Consider the following 15880-nt stretch of genomic DNA (forward strand, 5'->3'; position numbering starts at 1 on the left):
TGAGATGATAGATAGATAGATGATAGATGATAGATAGGTAGGTAGATAGGTAGATAGATAGATAGATAGATAGATAGATAGATAGATATAGATAAAGGTATAAAGAGACAAGATAGATTTATTTTAAGGAATTGGCTTATTCATTTGAAGACTAGAAAGTTTGAAATCTGTAGGGCAGAAGCTAAAGCTGTAGTCTTGAAGCACAATTTCTTCTTTTGGAAAACCTCAGTTTTGTTCTTTTTAAAAAAATATATTTTATTGATTTTTTACAGAGAGGAAGGGAGAGGGATAGAGAGCTAGAAACATCGATGAGAGATGAACATTGATCAGCTGCCGCCTGCACACTCCATACTGGGGATGTGCCTGCAACCAAGATACATGCCCTTGATCAGAATCTAACCCTGGACCCTCCAGTCCTCAGGCTGACGCTCCATCCACTGAGCCAAACCGGCCAGGGCCTCAGTTTTATTCTTAAGGATTTTCAGTTGATTAGATAATGCCCATCCCCATTATTAACTGAATGAAGGAATGGAAAATGTTGTACTTGTATACAAAATTTACTTAAAATCAACTAATTGTAGATGTTAACCATATTTGCAAAACACTCTCACAATTACATCAAGATTTATATTTTATTTAATAAGTGGGGATTATGTCTCAGTCCCATTGACACATAAACTAACCATCACAGGAAGTAAAAACTCTGGTATAATAATAAATTTTATTTAGATAGAGTTTAAAATAAAATAAAATTGCTTTAAAAGCCATTATCATGACTTATTTTTGCAATGGGGTTGTGACAAAGGTATTAATGTTAACAGCCAGATTTTTACATGAGGCATATGGACTCAAAGTAGTATGTGCAGACCAAGTAGGATAAAGTCAATGTATGGGGAGGGGAGTTTAAAAATTATAAATTTATCAGGGAAATACTTAAAGAGAAAAGAATAATAAAAAAATTAAATTGTAGGAACATGTTTTTAAATATTTTAAAGGAATCAGCCAGGTTGAGAGCATTGTTTTTTAGGTCAGAAAGATCTGATTCTATTTATTCATTCATTTGTTCATTATTTCATTCATTATTTTCCTTATTAATTTTATTTGGCTTTCCTGGCCTTATTGTTCTCATCTATAAAATACATATATATGTAGAGCTACCTTTTAAGGCTGTTAAGAAGAAAAATTAAGGGACTCCATGTAACATGATGAATATAAAGCTGGATATATGGTAAGCATGTATTTTTTTGTTCATTGTGGTTACTCTTATGGTAATAGTCTATAAGCCAAACTCTTAACTAGGTCTGTCCCTTCTACATAGAGAAAATTTTGTATACAAGTACTATTTAGGGTCTTCCCAAACTGCTATATATAACAGTATTAAGTCATGGTGAGACAGTACCACTTCTCACTTCGGAAATTTTCCTTGGCTGAACTTTGAGCATGAAACTAAGCATCATTAATTTGGATGTAGTTTTACCTTTTAATTCTGAATGAATAAGTAATTAAGAGAATTATTAGTAAGAATTCTTTAAGGTCCTAGCCAGTGTGGCTCAGTGGTTGAGCATCAATCTATAAACCAGGAGGTCAAGGTTGGATTCCTGGTCAGGGTACATGTCCGGGTTGTGGGCTCAATCCCCAGTGTGGGGCATGCAGGAGGCAGCCGATCAGTGATTCTGTCTTGTTACTGATGTTTCACTCTCTCTGTCTCTCTCTCTCTCTCTCTCTCTCTCTCTCTCTCTCTCTCTCTCTCTCTCTCTCTCACTCTCCCTTCCTTCCTTTCTGGAATCAATAAAAAAATAAAACTAAAATAATTCTTTAAAGGAAATGTCCTGAATTCTGTCCTATTCCAGAATTCATTCAGCTCCTTTTTCTGCATTAAATTATCCTCTTGTTTTGATCCAGACGTTTTAGAATTTACATTGTTCCACTGTAACGGCAAATTCCTAGTTCATATCTTTTAACATCAGTTGCAGAAATTGATGATTCTTCAACAGTGGTATTTGTTAGCAATAACTACTATGTAAACTTCTGCAATGTTTATATATAGAATGAACTGAGTTTCTTTTAATTCATTCCGAAGTGCTCTCTTTAGATATTTATTGTCCCAGAAATGACTTGTCTCTGAAATATTTTATGCTCTTTCAGCACCCTTCTCTTAATCTGGAAAGAATCTAGAGTTCATGCTCAATTATCATCTCTGGTCAAGGTTTAAAGCAGACCTTATGAAAGCCTACATTAACCTTTGGAACTGAGTAAAAACCAAATGGTAAAATTGGTTATTTTTTCTTTGACCCTTCTTTGGTGTCTTGCTATAAAGCAAAAAATATAACCCTTTAAAAATGTAACTAAGATTGTGTTCCTAAAGTGCATTAAAAGGACAGGAAAAATACATAAGGCATACAATAAAATTTAATAAAGAAAGTCTTTTAAAATAATAAAAGGACAAATAATTTAAGGACAAAGTAGGAAAACTGGTGTGTTACATATGATTGATACATTACTTATATTTTAGCATTGATAAAATAAAAATTGACATCAATTGACAAACAATGATGGAAAACCTTCTAAGAATAATTTAGCAAATATGTAAATAAACATTTTGCACAAGAACATTTTATCAATGTATAATAATAAAAATAAAAGTATTTAAAATCACTTGCAATAAAAATATGAAAATAAATAATATTAAAATACTATATTCTGCCTATTGAATTGGAAGGATTTAGTTCTATTTTGGGAACTATTTATCCATCTATCTGCCAGTGTAAGAGGCCACATAAAGACATGATGTGACACTGCTGGTAGGAGTTTAAAATGCTACAAGCATCAGGAAATCAAGTGGAAATGGAAATGAAAAACTAAAAATAATGTATACATTAAAACAGAAAATCCTTATGTGGAAATTTATAATTTTAAAAAGAATAGAAAACAAACTGTAAGGATATTCATCAGGATGTGAATTGCAATAATACTGTATAAAATTAGAAATAATCTGTTTCCTTAAAGATGATATTGCATAGTTAAATGACATTTTTACAATTATTCAAAGTCAGTTTGTAGAATACTGTTTTGTGACTGGAGAAAACACATTTAAAAAGTATCCAAAAGCAGAATGTGTGATAATTACAGTATGTGGATTTGTACAAAAAGATAAACGTATTTACTCAAGGACATGGAAGTATGATGCAATATTTTCTGTCACCCAGTGTCTTTTGAATGAATATGATCTGATTTTCTCTTCAATGATAACATTTTGAAAAAGAATAAAAATACACAAAAAAATATTGGATGAAGAACATTGTCAAACCTCAATAACAAATTATTTAGATCTAGTAAATGGCAATCAAAATTAGAAATTGAATTAATATATTTTGTTCACTTTTTCTAGCAACCCTAAAATAGAAAGCAAATCTGAAACAAATTGAATTCTAATTAGTTTAATTTTGAGACTCAATGTAGATGTTTATGAAGCTTTCCTGAGAAGCATATAAAAATTGCATAATAAGTAACATATTTACTTAATTGTGACAGGACGTATAAAGAAATATAACCATCTGATGAGGAAACAGGAAATGTACTTTGTGCATTAATGTTGGATTACTGATAGCTGTGTATAAATGAGCCTGTGGTCTCTTTCAGAAGTGTAACTGTTTACCCATAATTTCCAATGGAGTCTATTGAACTGTACACTAGGGATGATATATCTGTTTAAAATGAATTTCTGAGCTTCAAGGGTTTTTTTGATCTAAAGAAATTGCTGATTCAAATTCATTATGCTTTTTTTTTTTACCTCTGCCCCTTTATTCTAAATGAAAAACGACATTACAACTGTGTTTTCTCCTATCAACTGAAATAAAACTGTCATTCTGAGCATTAATAAAAACGTCATCTGTTTATTCTTTAGCTAAGCGTAGATTTCTCCTTTTGGTTTTGTCACTTGACTGTGAAACTTATCAATATTGTATTGATTTGAGAATGAAAGGTCAATGGTTTTATCCACTATAACCAAAATGAACATTTAATGTATACTCATAATCAGACATATAAAGCAAGGTATACTAACAATTACTTTAGAAGTTTATTATTAGAAACTAGGACCCTTGAATTCCTGCATGTTGAAAGGAACTGTGGGCCAGGAGGCTGCGGTGGGTACAGGGGCGGGTCTTGGCCCATCCTCCACATCCCTGCCCAGCCCCTCCCGCCGCAGCCCCCAGTCCCTTGTCTACCAGCAGCCCCACTCCTGCCACCACCTCTCCCATGTGCTGATAGCGTAGAGCTATTGGGCTGGTGCCAGCAGTGGGTGCGAGTGGTGGCTGCTGCCCAGATCGACCCTCAGGAGCAGGGGGAGGTAAAGAGAGAGAAAGAAAAAGAAAGAAGAGAGGGAGGGAGGGAGGGAGGGAGGGAGGGAGGGAAGGAAGGAAGGAAGGAAGGAAGGAAGGAAGGAAGGAAGGAAGGAAGGAAGGAAGGAAGGAAGGAAGAGAAAGAAAGAAAGAAAGAAAGAAAGAAAGAAAGAAAGAAAGAAAGAAAGAAAGAAAGAAAGAAAGAAAGAAAGAAAGAAAGAGAGAAAGAGAGAAAGAAAGAAAGAAAGGAAGGAAGGCTCTCAGATGCAGAGTGAAATACTTGTATGGAGTAAAAAAGTCCAACATTTTCTATTTTACCTTATGCTTTTTAATATATCGTGCTATTTAATCTTCTATCTGGATCAGTGCTTACAAGTCCATTTTGAAGGTCTCTTTGCCATACTAGATGATCTCTGATTTAAAGGCATTCTTAGATCATTAGTTTCATAAGTAACATTTTTTCAAGTCACTAGGTTCTCAGAGTTCCTTTTTTATGGTATGTTTTACTTGATATTTCTTTACATGGTCTCTTGATAGACACCTCTGGGTAAAAGAGCAAAAGAGAATAAAGGACAAAATATGTAGGCAGTAACCTAAACAGCAGTTTTAGGGTGTATTAAAATCTATTTGAACAGGTAAAGTGCATAGGCCAATTTAATTGTTGTGAAGGAGCAGTTCGTACATGTCCACATCTGTGCTTTTGTGTGGGTGTGTATGTTTTTTATGAATTTTAAATATTTCTTTAACCCTAGTCATAGTTATATAGAAGCAAAAATTATTGACAAATAGAAAATGAAGTGTAATTTCACTTGTGTCCTTCAATAGTGTCGTTCACTATTGGATGTGTAACCTGAACTCCAAATGTATAAATGAAAATAAAATTATACTATCCTGTATTATAATACTTGTTGATATAAATATATATAGGAATATGGAAAACATTTCTACTCCATTTTCTATATAGGGTGAAATCTACACTAATAAAAGAAAAACATGCAAATTGACCATCACTCTGCTATGCCCACCAACCAATCTGGAGGGAATATGCAAATTAGAAGGACAAAGATGGCAGCGGCCCAGCTGCTCCAGGTGTGGGGCAGGATGCCTGCTATGAGAGGGAGGGTGTGGGGCGAAGGGATCTATAGGAGCGGCACTCTGGCTGCAGCGAAGATGAAGACTGCAGACTCCAGCAAGAGCAAAGACCTGGCTCCCGGGTGCCAGAGGAAAACCAGTGCTGGAAGCCAAGGGAAGAAAGGCCTATTGCACAAATCTCTTCCTGCAACGAGCCTCTAGTATAGTAACAAATTGTTGAGAAAAGACTTGTATCCTCAAGTTGCTTATCCATTGGGACGTATAGAGAGTACTATTTGTCTCTCTCCTTTTTTAACCCCAAGGTATGTGAAGAATTTCCATGATTCCCAGGAAACAGATCCACAGTCTGGAAACTTAGGAATAGCAGTTTGGTATAAAACAGCTAGGAGAAAGCTAAAGTGAAATCAACAAAAGTCATTTAGGAAAAGTCAAGAACCAAGTGGCAGACACACTCTAACACAGGAGAACAAACCTAGAGACCATGAGATGAGAACTAAAAAAGATATTGAGTTCAGAGTAGTCTAGAAAGAGTATTCAAGTGGGCACATGTTAAACACCAATGGGAAAGGTGCAGGATGATAGACGGCCAAAGGAGGTTGTAGTCAGGTGTCAAATGTGGTTGTGGCACTTGTGTTTGCATGGTTAAAGGGCCAGAGACAGGATGAGATTGGTGTTTTCCCCAAATGCAGATAATATAAAAAGATCAAGATGCTATAAATACTTTTTCTTGATAGAATGTTTCACAAGATAATATATCACAATGGTTAAGAATGGAATCATTTGTCTGCATCCTTATTTCTTTTCATATTTTGAAGACTAAAAAAGGGAGACCGTATGTGGCCATTTTTAAAAAATGTCTAATTGATAGTCAGATGATGGATTATCTAGCCATGTGGGATGATATTTTTAAGAGATATATAGACTAGACACAGCTCGTAGAAATGTAATGTAATGGAAGTCACATTTATAATTTTACATATTTTAGTAGCCACATTTAAAAGAATAAAAAGATGCAGGTAAAATAGATTTTTAATAATATTTTATTTAAGAAAATATATCAAAATGTGCTAATATTCAAAATGAATATATACATTGTTCATAAAGTCTTGTTTATTTATTTATTTAATAATAAGGCTTTCAAAATGTAGTGTGTGTTTTACATTTTCAGCATATCTCAATTCAGGCCTATTACATTTCAAGTGGACAAAAACCACGTGAATCTGTGGCTACTTTCTTGATTTATATTCATAGATTGGCTAATGATCATAAATATATTCAGAGTTCTCCCACTAGAACAGACTTTCAATAATTATAGTTACTAAAGCATCCATTGAGTGTAGTTAAATCAAATGAACTCTTTAAAGAAGAATAAGAGTTTCAGATTCATGAGACACTGGGCATCAGGAAACTAGAGACTTTGTTGCAAATGCTATGAACTCTTAAGAGCTAAGCATCCTGAACAATATCTGACATCATTGTTTATCTACACCCTTTCTTTATTTTATTTTATTTTTTTAATATGTTTTTTTTATTTTTTTTATTTCCCACAGAGAGGAATGGAGAGGGATAGAGAGCTAGAAACATCGACGAGAGAGAAACATCGAACAGCCGCCTCCTGCACACTCCCTACAGGGGATGTGCCCGCAACCAAGGTACATGCCCTTGACCGGAATCGAACCTGGGACCCTTCAGTCCACAGGCCAACGCTTTATCCACTGAGCCAAACTGGATTCAGCTACACCCTTTCTTTAGAGTGCCAGAACTTAAACATCTATGCTCAAAACCCACATTTTTATCCGTTCTAAAATTTAGACCTGGGGCTCTCCAAAATTATTTGATTAATTAGGCTAATGCTTTTGTGGTGCAATAAGAAATTTATAATAGGTTTAACATTTTATAGCTTCTTTAGCATTTGATATCATATCTTGCTAGATCAACCTTGCCAAGGACATGTGTTAGTTAGTTGTGTTTTTTTTTTCCTTCCCCACCCTATTGTCGTTCAAAGTAGAAATTAAGAGAATGAGACCTACATTTCCAATTACTGACCAAGAGTAATTCTCAATTTCACTTTTTGTAGCTTGACTTTTAGCTCCTTTAGCATAATCTAAATGAGGAGAAGGCTTCATTATTCTTGATTTTCCAATATCATTATCATTCAAGGGGCTTATAATGCAGAATACACACTAAATTACTGTTGGGGACATGAAGGGGCTAGCATGAATCTAGAAAATAAATTTTAATTTAACATAACATGTCTCTGTCTAACAAAGATTGGATACAACGACTGCTAGAAGTTTCTTTCTGGCTGACTTCTTCAGTTGATCATGCCATTGGGGACAAATGCAAAAGTAAAGGAAAAAGAGCTTATTGTGTTTTGTTTGCTTGTTTATTTTGCTTTTTTAAAGAAATGACAAGAATATGAGAGAGTGGTATCTAATTAGTTATTTCAGTAGATTGGTGCCTTGGCAATCTTAGAAGCCATGCAGAGTATGTGAGTCCAAGTCCTTCAATACATAAACTTGGATATGAAGTTAGACGTGCAGGAGGTTGGAGGTAGGTAACACCTGTGAAGATATTGGGGGATAGAGTAGGAATGAATATAAGATGAGGTAGAATGAGAGGAGTTATGGGTTGTTTCTTAGATTTTTACTAGAGCAACTGGTTTAATGACAGTGTCGTTTGACAGGAGGAGAAACACAGAGAGCAATAGGGTTGAGAGGGAGAAAAAAAATTATCATTGTCTTGTAGAGTGAGGTACCATTTCTGTATCCAAGTGGAGACCTTGAATAAACAATTAGGTACAGGAGTTTGAATCCCAGAGGAATGGTCCAAACTGGATATATTTATTTTTTTAAAATATATTTTTATTGATTTTTTACAGAGAGGAAAAGAGAGGGATAGAGAGTTAGAAACATCGATGAGAGAAAATCATAGCCATTTTCTCTTGTCACTTCTGCAGCTCCCTTTCCTCTGTGCTGCCTTCTTCCTCTTCATTCACAGTGTGTCAGAGACCCTTTAAAGAAAGGGCCAACATCTGCTCCTTCTGGTGTCAAACTATATGTTAGTGACAAGGTACATAGGTAAGATTTATTTATTAGCACTTTATTTTAGTGTAACAATTATGCATTAGTTCAAACACAATCTCATGAATGTTAAAGCATCTTGAATTTTTAAGTTACCTTTCCAAAATTTCAAGACACTTAATTTTGTCTGGGGAAGAAGTAGTGATTTTTACACTGCTATTACATAGATTAGAAAAATGTGAATTTTGACAGTGTGTGTGTGTGTGTGTGTGTGTGTGTGTGTGTGTGTGTGTGTGTGTGTGTGTTACTGGTTCTTAATTTCCCACAGGGCCCTGTAATCCAGAGAAATGCAATGAGTAAGTGCTCAAGTGGAGTAAGTTGGTATTGACTGTGAAAGACAGGGCTCTTTCCACTTATATGCTCACTTCAATAAAATTGAGAGGTTGCGTGCAGTTAAAAGCTTTTTATAATGTAATGCCAATGACCTAGAGAGCTTGTTCAATGGCTTGTTTAATATGCAATGAAACCTCTCAGATTCTAATATTTTGAAATTTTATTTGGCTCTTTATTTGGTTCTTAAGGAAACCTAATTTTTACCATTTGGCATAAAAACATATGAAATATTTTAATATATTACTAAAGAGTGTCTTGCACACTGTTACAAATATATACTCAACTCTGATCGTATTGCTCATCGGGTGCATAGTGAGAGGTGCCTGCAGCCAGCTGATGGGGATGGGATATTGAACTTCAGAAAAATGTCCCACAGGGATGTCAAGGAAAACTGCAAGGCAGGAATGAGTAAAGGAAACTCTGAAAAACTCACACGTTTACCCAAGAGAGGACCAGCATTTTAACTCAGTCTACAAAAAAGCTCTCCATTCTTCAGTGTTGTCCAGAGAAACTTAAAAAGTTACAACTACACTCTAGCACTTTTGCAGGGCTTAGCCAATTTCTCTTTCTCCACTGCCCAATAGGCAAGAGGGATTGGATCTTGATGATAAAGGGGACAGTTATCTCGGACCCAGACAATGCCTCTTCTTTATTCCTTGTAGTCCAGAATCCCAATTTTGGTCTGCCCTGGGGGCACAGAGGTGATGAAATGCACTAGTATATACACTTTAAAATTGAAGCTTTACAATGCTATTGATAATAGAGTGCCTCATAATTTATGAGATCTGCATATAATACAATGGAGGGGGATATTCAACTAAACAAAATCAAATCTGAAAGAGCATTTTTGCTTTATTTAGTCAGTGAATATTTATTGAGCACTTATCATGTAGCAAGCATTGTTCTAGTTGTTGAGGATACACCTGTGAACAAAACAGACAAAATTCCTGCCCTCATGGAGCTTATATTTAAATTCCATTTAGAGCCTTTTTAAGACCATGATAGGAGAAAAGTTAAACCACTTTTTATGTCCACTCTGCCAACTTGAAACACATTATTTAACTTTTTAAAACCAGAATAAAAGAGTCTTACATTGTGGACATGAAATAAAAATTTAACATGTTTTATCCCCAAATATATATGTTTGCAATTTATTACAGTAAATCAACTTTCACATGGCATTGCTTTCCAGGAGTTGCTCACTTTTCTACCTTGTCCTTGACCATATGTGGAGAGGCCATCAGGAAATGCACAGATGAGTAGCATTTTTAACTTGTTACCCACCTCTAGTCTCTAAACAGTCCAAAGATAATTCTTTTTTTTCTTTAATATATCTTTATTGATTTCAGAGAAGAAGGGAGAGGGAGAGAGATAGGAACATCAATGGTGAGAGAGAATCATTGATTCACTGCTTCCTCCATGCTCCACACTGAGGATCTAGCCTATGACCCAGGCATTTGCCCTGACCAGGAATTGAACCGTAATCTCCTGGTTCATAGGTCAATGCTCAACCACTGAGCCTTGCCTACCCAGCTAAAGATAATTTCTTAAATAGTAACTTTTTTTTTTCCCTCTTGTCAATGAATCATGAACACCTCTCATAATCAGTTAGTAAAATCTATGTGTGATATAACAAGCCCAATGTTCTTTTTGGGACATAATTTCCAGAAGCAGTGTATTCTTTTGCTTCTGTATCCTCATCTTGTTCCACTTTACTCTGTTATGTTTGTAAATACCTTGAGCTGATCTATTTTGGTAGAATAGTCAATATTCTTTTTTTTTTTCTTCCATAAGTCATTTTGTCTAATTGAAAGGACTTGGTTGTTTCTAGATTCTTAGTTTTTTTTATCTGAAACACCTCTACTCATTTTTCAGTTTTAAAAATGTGTGATATTAGACCATTAAATTAATTATTTTATTTCCTCAAAACTTTTCTTATTTTCTTCTCTTACTGTTTGGAATCTAAAATTGGTTGGATTTTTTCATCGCAAAGCCATGAGTTTCTGGAATTTCTCGAAAACATTGCAATATTGCTTGTAAACTGCCAAACTTTTCTGAGCTCTTCTCTTTCTAATTAATGAGAGGTCAATACAGACACCCAATGCACCCAATAATAACATTGTTTTCTACATTCTTTTCCTCATCCTATAAGTTTATTTCATACATTATATGTATGTGGTACATGCTTCCAAGTACTACAGGTGACACTTTTCCATTTTTACCACTGCATAATGTTGATTGCCATATTTCAAGCATACAAAACAGTGTCTCTAATATCTACTCTTTGGCTTTCAAGATAATGCTTACTGATTGTTTTTTAAAGAAATACCCTTCTACAATGAATGCCAGTAAGAGAGTAGAAAACATATTTAATCTACATATACAAAAGCTAAGGAGCAGTTTTTTGGGGAAGAGAGAATAAAAGTCTTCTGGGATGGTAACTAAGGAAGAAACATTTGAAGTGGAAAAAATAGGCTCTACAATGTTGACTGGAATAAAATTGAGTCCAAGCCTGTAGAAGATGTAAGAAGAAAAGTTGGGGGAGTAGGTATTGCTTCCCCTTTAATGTGTTTTGAGAGATAAAGGTAAAGAGTGCATTTTCTTTTATATTATATAGTTGACTATCAAACTGTCACAGATACAAAATTTCTCAGATACTGAATACTGGATCATGGTTTCAAAAGAGTTTTACATATAAACAACAGTGCGTGTTTTGTGGGTATTTTTTTTCCAACTTAAAAAATCATTGTCTTAATTTATGGATGTAACAACACTGACATAATTCCAATATAAAGGTGGTTTACTTTGTTTTATTGTCATTTTTTATTAGATGTGTATAAGATTTACCACATAGATTTAAGGAACTATTTTCCTTTTATTACAAGGTATCTAGAGATCATTGTATCTTTTTTTAATGTGAAAGACAGTTTTGAAGTTTAAATGAGAGTAGAAGAGAAATAAAACTCAATTATTATATTTTTCTTCTTTTAACCCCAAGAAGTCAGTGCAAAGCCACAAAGATTACACTGTTTCTTTCATACCTATCATTTTGATTCACAGTAACATTGATTTTCTCTACTTTTCTCCAAAGCAGAAATACAGATAGATACCCAGAATGGGAGAGAAGGGAGCAATTAAAAGTGGTTTTAGGTTTCAAGTATTTGATGCTCATATTGAAAATTTATATGTTAGTTACATAGAGGAATATATATTAAAATCTGAAGTTTTATTTTACTAAATTTTGTTCAACATTTCCCCTTGATATGTAAAGCACAGGAAATAATGGAAACTATTTGGGGCCTGAATTTTATAGACTACTAGAGGCCCGATGCACGGAATTTGTGCAAGGGGCTCGGCCCTCATGGCCCCGGCTGCCTCACAGCTCCGTGGCCCTGCCCACCTCCCACTAGTCATTCCGGAAGGTCGTTCCATCATTCGGTCTAATTACCATATTAGCTCTTTATTATATAGGATTCTTAATATATTGTGTGTGATACTGCATATATACTTAATATGTGGGACAGGAGAGATGGAGTAGTTGAAAGAGCCCAGTGCTAACAGTTAAGAGATCATGATAATTATGCAGCTTCTGACATAAACTATAGCTAGAATTCTGATGTCACCTCTCCATGTCCTAACTTTCATATCTTAATATAAAAAAACTGATGTGTTTTTTTAATTTAAATTCTTTATTTTTAAACTATTAGATATGTCTCCTTCCCCCCCCCCACCATTGACCTCTCTCCAGCCAATCCCACCCCCCAGCACATGCCCTCACCCCTCTACTGTCTGTGTCCATTGGTTATGCTTATATGCATGCATACAAGTCTTTTGGTTGATCTCTTACCCCCCCCCCTCAACCTCCCCTGCCTTCCCTCTGAGATTTGACAGTCTGTTTGATGCTTCTGTGTCTCTGGATCTATTTTTGTTCATTATGTTCCACAAATGAGTGAGATCATGTGATATTTATCTTTCTCCAAATGGCTTATTTCACTTAGCATAATGCTGCTCAGGTCCATTCATGCTGTTGCGAATGGTAAGAGTTCTTTCTTTTTTACAGCAGCGCAGTATTCCATTGTGTAGATGTTTCACAGGTTTTTAATCCACTCATTTACTGATGGGCACTTAGGCTGTTTCCAAATCTTAGCTATTGTAAATGGTGCTGCTATGAACATAGGGGTGCATATATCCTTTCTGATTGGTGTACTCCTATTTGACCCAGTAATCCCACTTGTAGGAAACTGATGATTTTTTAAATTTATATTCTACTCTAAAATTCTGTTTCAAAATGAATTTGGTTAGTTACATATAAAATAATTTTTTTATAATAGTGAAGTCCAGAAAATATAAGTTTATTATTTAAAAAAATTTTCAAGTTAGTAGAAAGGATTTTTAAACATGACTGTTCACTAAAGCACATATTCCCTTGGATGGGTCAATTGGCATCTTTAAGCATTCTTTTCCAATTTTCTTATCAGTAAGTAGGGATAATAATATTATGCATATAGCTTTGAAGACAAAATAATAAAATATACACTCATAAACTATGAGCCAAACATAATTTATTTTCTTTCTTAAAGAATAACTTAAAAAATAATATGGCTGTTCAATATTTAGTTTTTCTAAGTATAAGCAGAATTATAATCATATTTTAAGAATAGGAATCACACTGGGAATATAATATCATTTGTAAGGTGATAAATAAGATAGCTGGTTTAAAAAGCAAGAGGTAGTACAATTATGACAACCCTAAAATGCTTACATGAACTTGTGTTTTGATGACATCCAAATATAGCAATGAAAGAGATAATTTAAAAAAATATTCATGCCCAGCCAGTGTGGCTCAATGGTTGAGCATCGACCTGTGAACCAGAAGGTCACAGTTCAACTCCCTCCCTTCCTCTCTGAAATCAATAAAAATATATTTAAATATACTCATATACAATTTTGCTTTTTCTAATTATTATTATTTCTATTAACACACAAAAGGTATTTTAAAAGGTTAAAGAAAAATAAACTCCTGACAATTTTTATAACACAAATAATGATGGGACAGTTTGAGAATACTAGATACTTAACCAATTATTCTCAAAGGAAGGTAGATTATATGTAATATACACTGGGTGGCCAGATTATTATGCGTTCAGAGATCATAATAATCTGGCCACTCAGTGTATATTATGTATGCAATATACATATGGATAAGTTACACAAAAAACATACATTCTTATTGTGTGGTTTTTCTTAATGTAGTCTATATTGTTTCTATAAAATGGACAAAATTATTTAGGTTTTGTCTTGAAACCATTTGAAATTTAATTATTTGAAGTTCCATAATTTTAGAAATAATTGTTGAAAAATAGAAACATTGCCTTTTAAGAACTTATATTTCTCACAAATATCAAGGTATTTTAAGGATTATGATGCTTTTTTCTATGGCAAACAAGAAAGTTTTTTTTTTTCCTTTTGGTGACCAGTGTGTTATATAATGAAACATGACCCTACTTGTACAGAGCTTATAAACTCTTTTCAAAGCTCATTAAACCCTATGGAGATCAAATCACCATTTCACAGATTTGACCTCTTTTTCTGGTTAATGTCTTCACATTTCTTGTTTTACCCATATGTCCTCTTAGAATAATAGACAATTCTTCTCTTACTCTCTGAATGCTTGTTTTTAATATGGTGCATGTAACAGATAAAGTGAGATAAATTGAGATTTTTATTTGCCTCTTAACTTTGTATGGTGTATTACACTTGTCATCAGGTCCTGGATAATCCATTCGGTATTCAATTCAGAGATCTCTTCAAGTTAAATCTATGGGAATTGCTGTAATCAGATTTTCCCAGTTTTATTTTTTTTTTTTGGACAATTATGCTTTTATAGCATACCTCTTATAAGAGAAGTACCTTTATGAATGACATAGAAAAACTTTAATAAAGCAGTGAAGTTGCGTTAAAAGTGACTTTTCCAATTAGAGAGTATTCATACTTTTTTTTTTTTTTTTTTTTTTCAATTGCAGGTATCTTAATGAGAAGCCAAAATTTATGTTACCATTTTTAGTTAACCTTTGGGTTTATGAATCACTCCCAATAATGTAAAATTACATTACTTTGTAAATAATGTAAAATTATAACTAAATAAAACCTTGTAAATAATGTTAAAATTATAATGTATAGTTTAAGTTTTGAAAACCATTCTAGAGACCTATTTTAAATTACCACATTTTCTACTGTATTTAAATGTATCTCCAATAAAGCAAGATGACTTCATCTTTATTGTCAATTAAGTGTATAATTTTTTTCCTGATTTAATTTATTCTTAATGAATGCTCTTTCAAGTGTTTGTTATATTTTTGACTATGGACTTATTAAAGTTAAATATATTAGTTAATGAAAAGTACACACCATCATGCACTATAGGATAACAGAAATAATGTTTACAGAGGTAAATTAAATAGTACTATCAGTTTAGGAAAAACAGTGAGGTGGTAATAAAGAAGTAATGGGTTTTATTATGGTAAGAGGATTCATCTGAGGTAGGCGGGGGGGGGGGGGGGGAGGAGAGAGCCAGAGTTTAAAATGGGTATTTAATGTTGGAGTTTAAGCATGATGCATTTCATTTTATAATATGGACTCTTTTGTCTAATCTTTCTGAATGAGTTGAGATGACAATCTTATGCTTCTTGGCTTACCTTCCCATAAATCTTTGTTTCAAACTTTGACTATCCATTGTCCCCAAATATTTCCAACCCATTTGGTAACCACTTTCTTTTCAAAAAGTAGTACTAGAATGTTCAATTATCATCTGTTAAATATCTGAACAATATCCTTTGTCTGGCCAGCTGCTAAAATGTCCAGTTGCTGGGCTTATTTCATCTCCAATACATAGGCGGCCTGCCAACAGCATCACCTCTCAGCACCCTTCACCTGGTCCTAATACCGTCCTTTCACTGGCCAGCTGTTGCATTTATAGTTAAATGGCTACCAAACCAAAGGCCACAAAAACAAAACAAAGCAAAAAACAGTGCC

This window comes from Eptesicus fuscus, chromosome 10 (assembly GCF_027574615.1).
Source record: "Eptesicus fuscus isolate TK198812 chromosome 10, DD_ASM_mEF_20220401, whole genome shotgun sequence".
Classification (NCBI taxonomy): domain Eukaryota; kingdom Metazoa; phylum Chordata; class Mammalia; order Chiroptera; family Vespertilionidae; genus Eptesicus; species Eptesicus fuscus.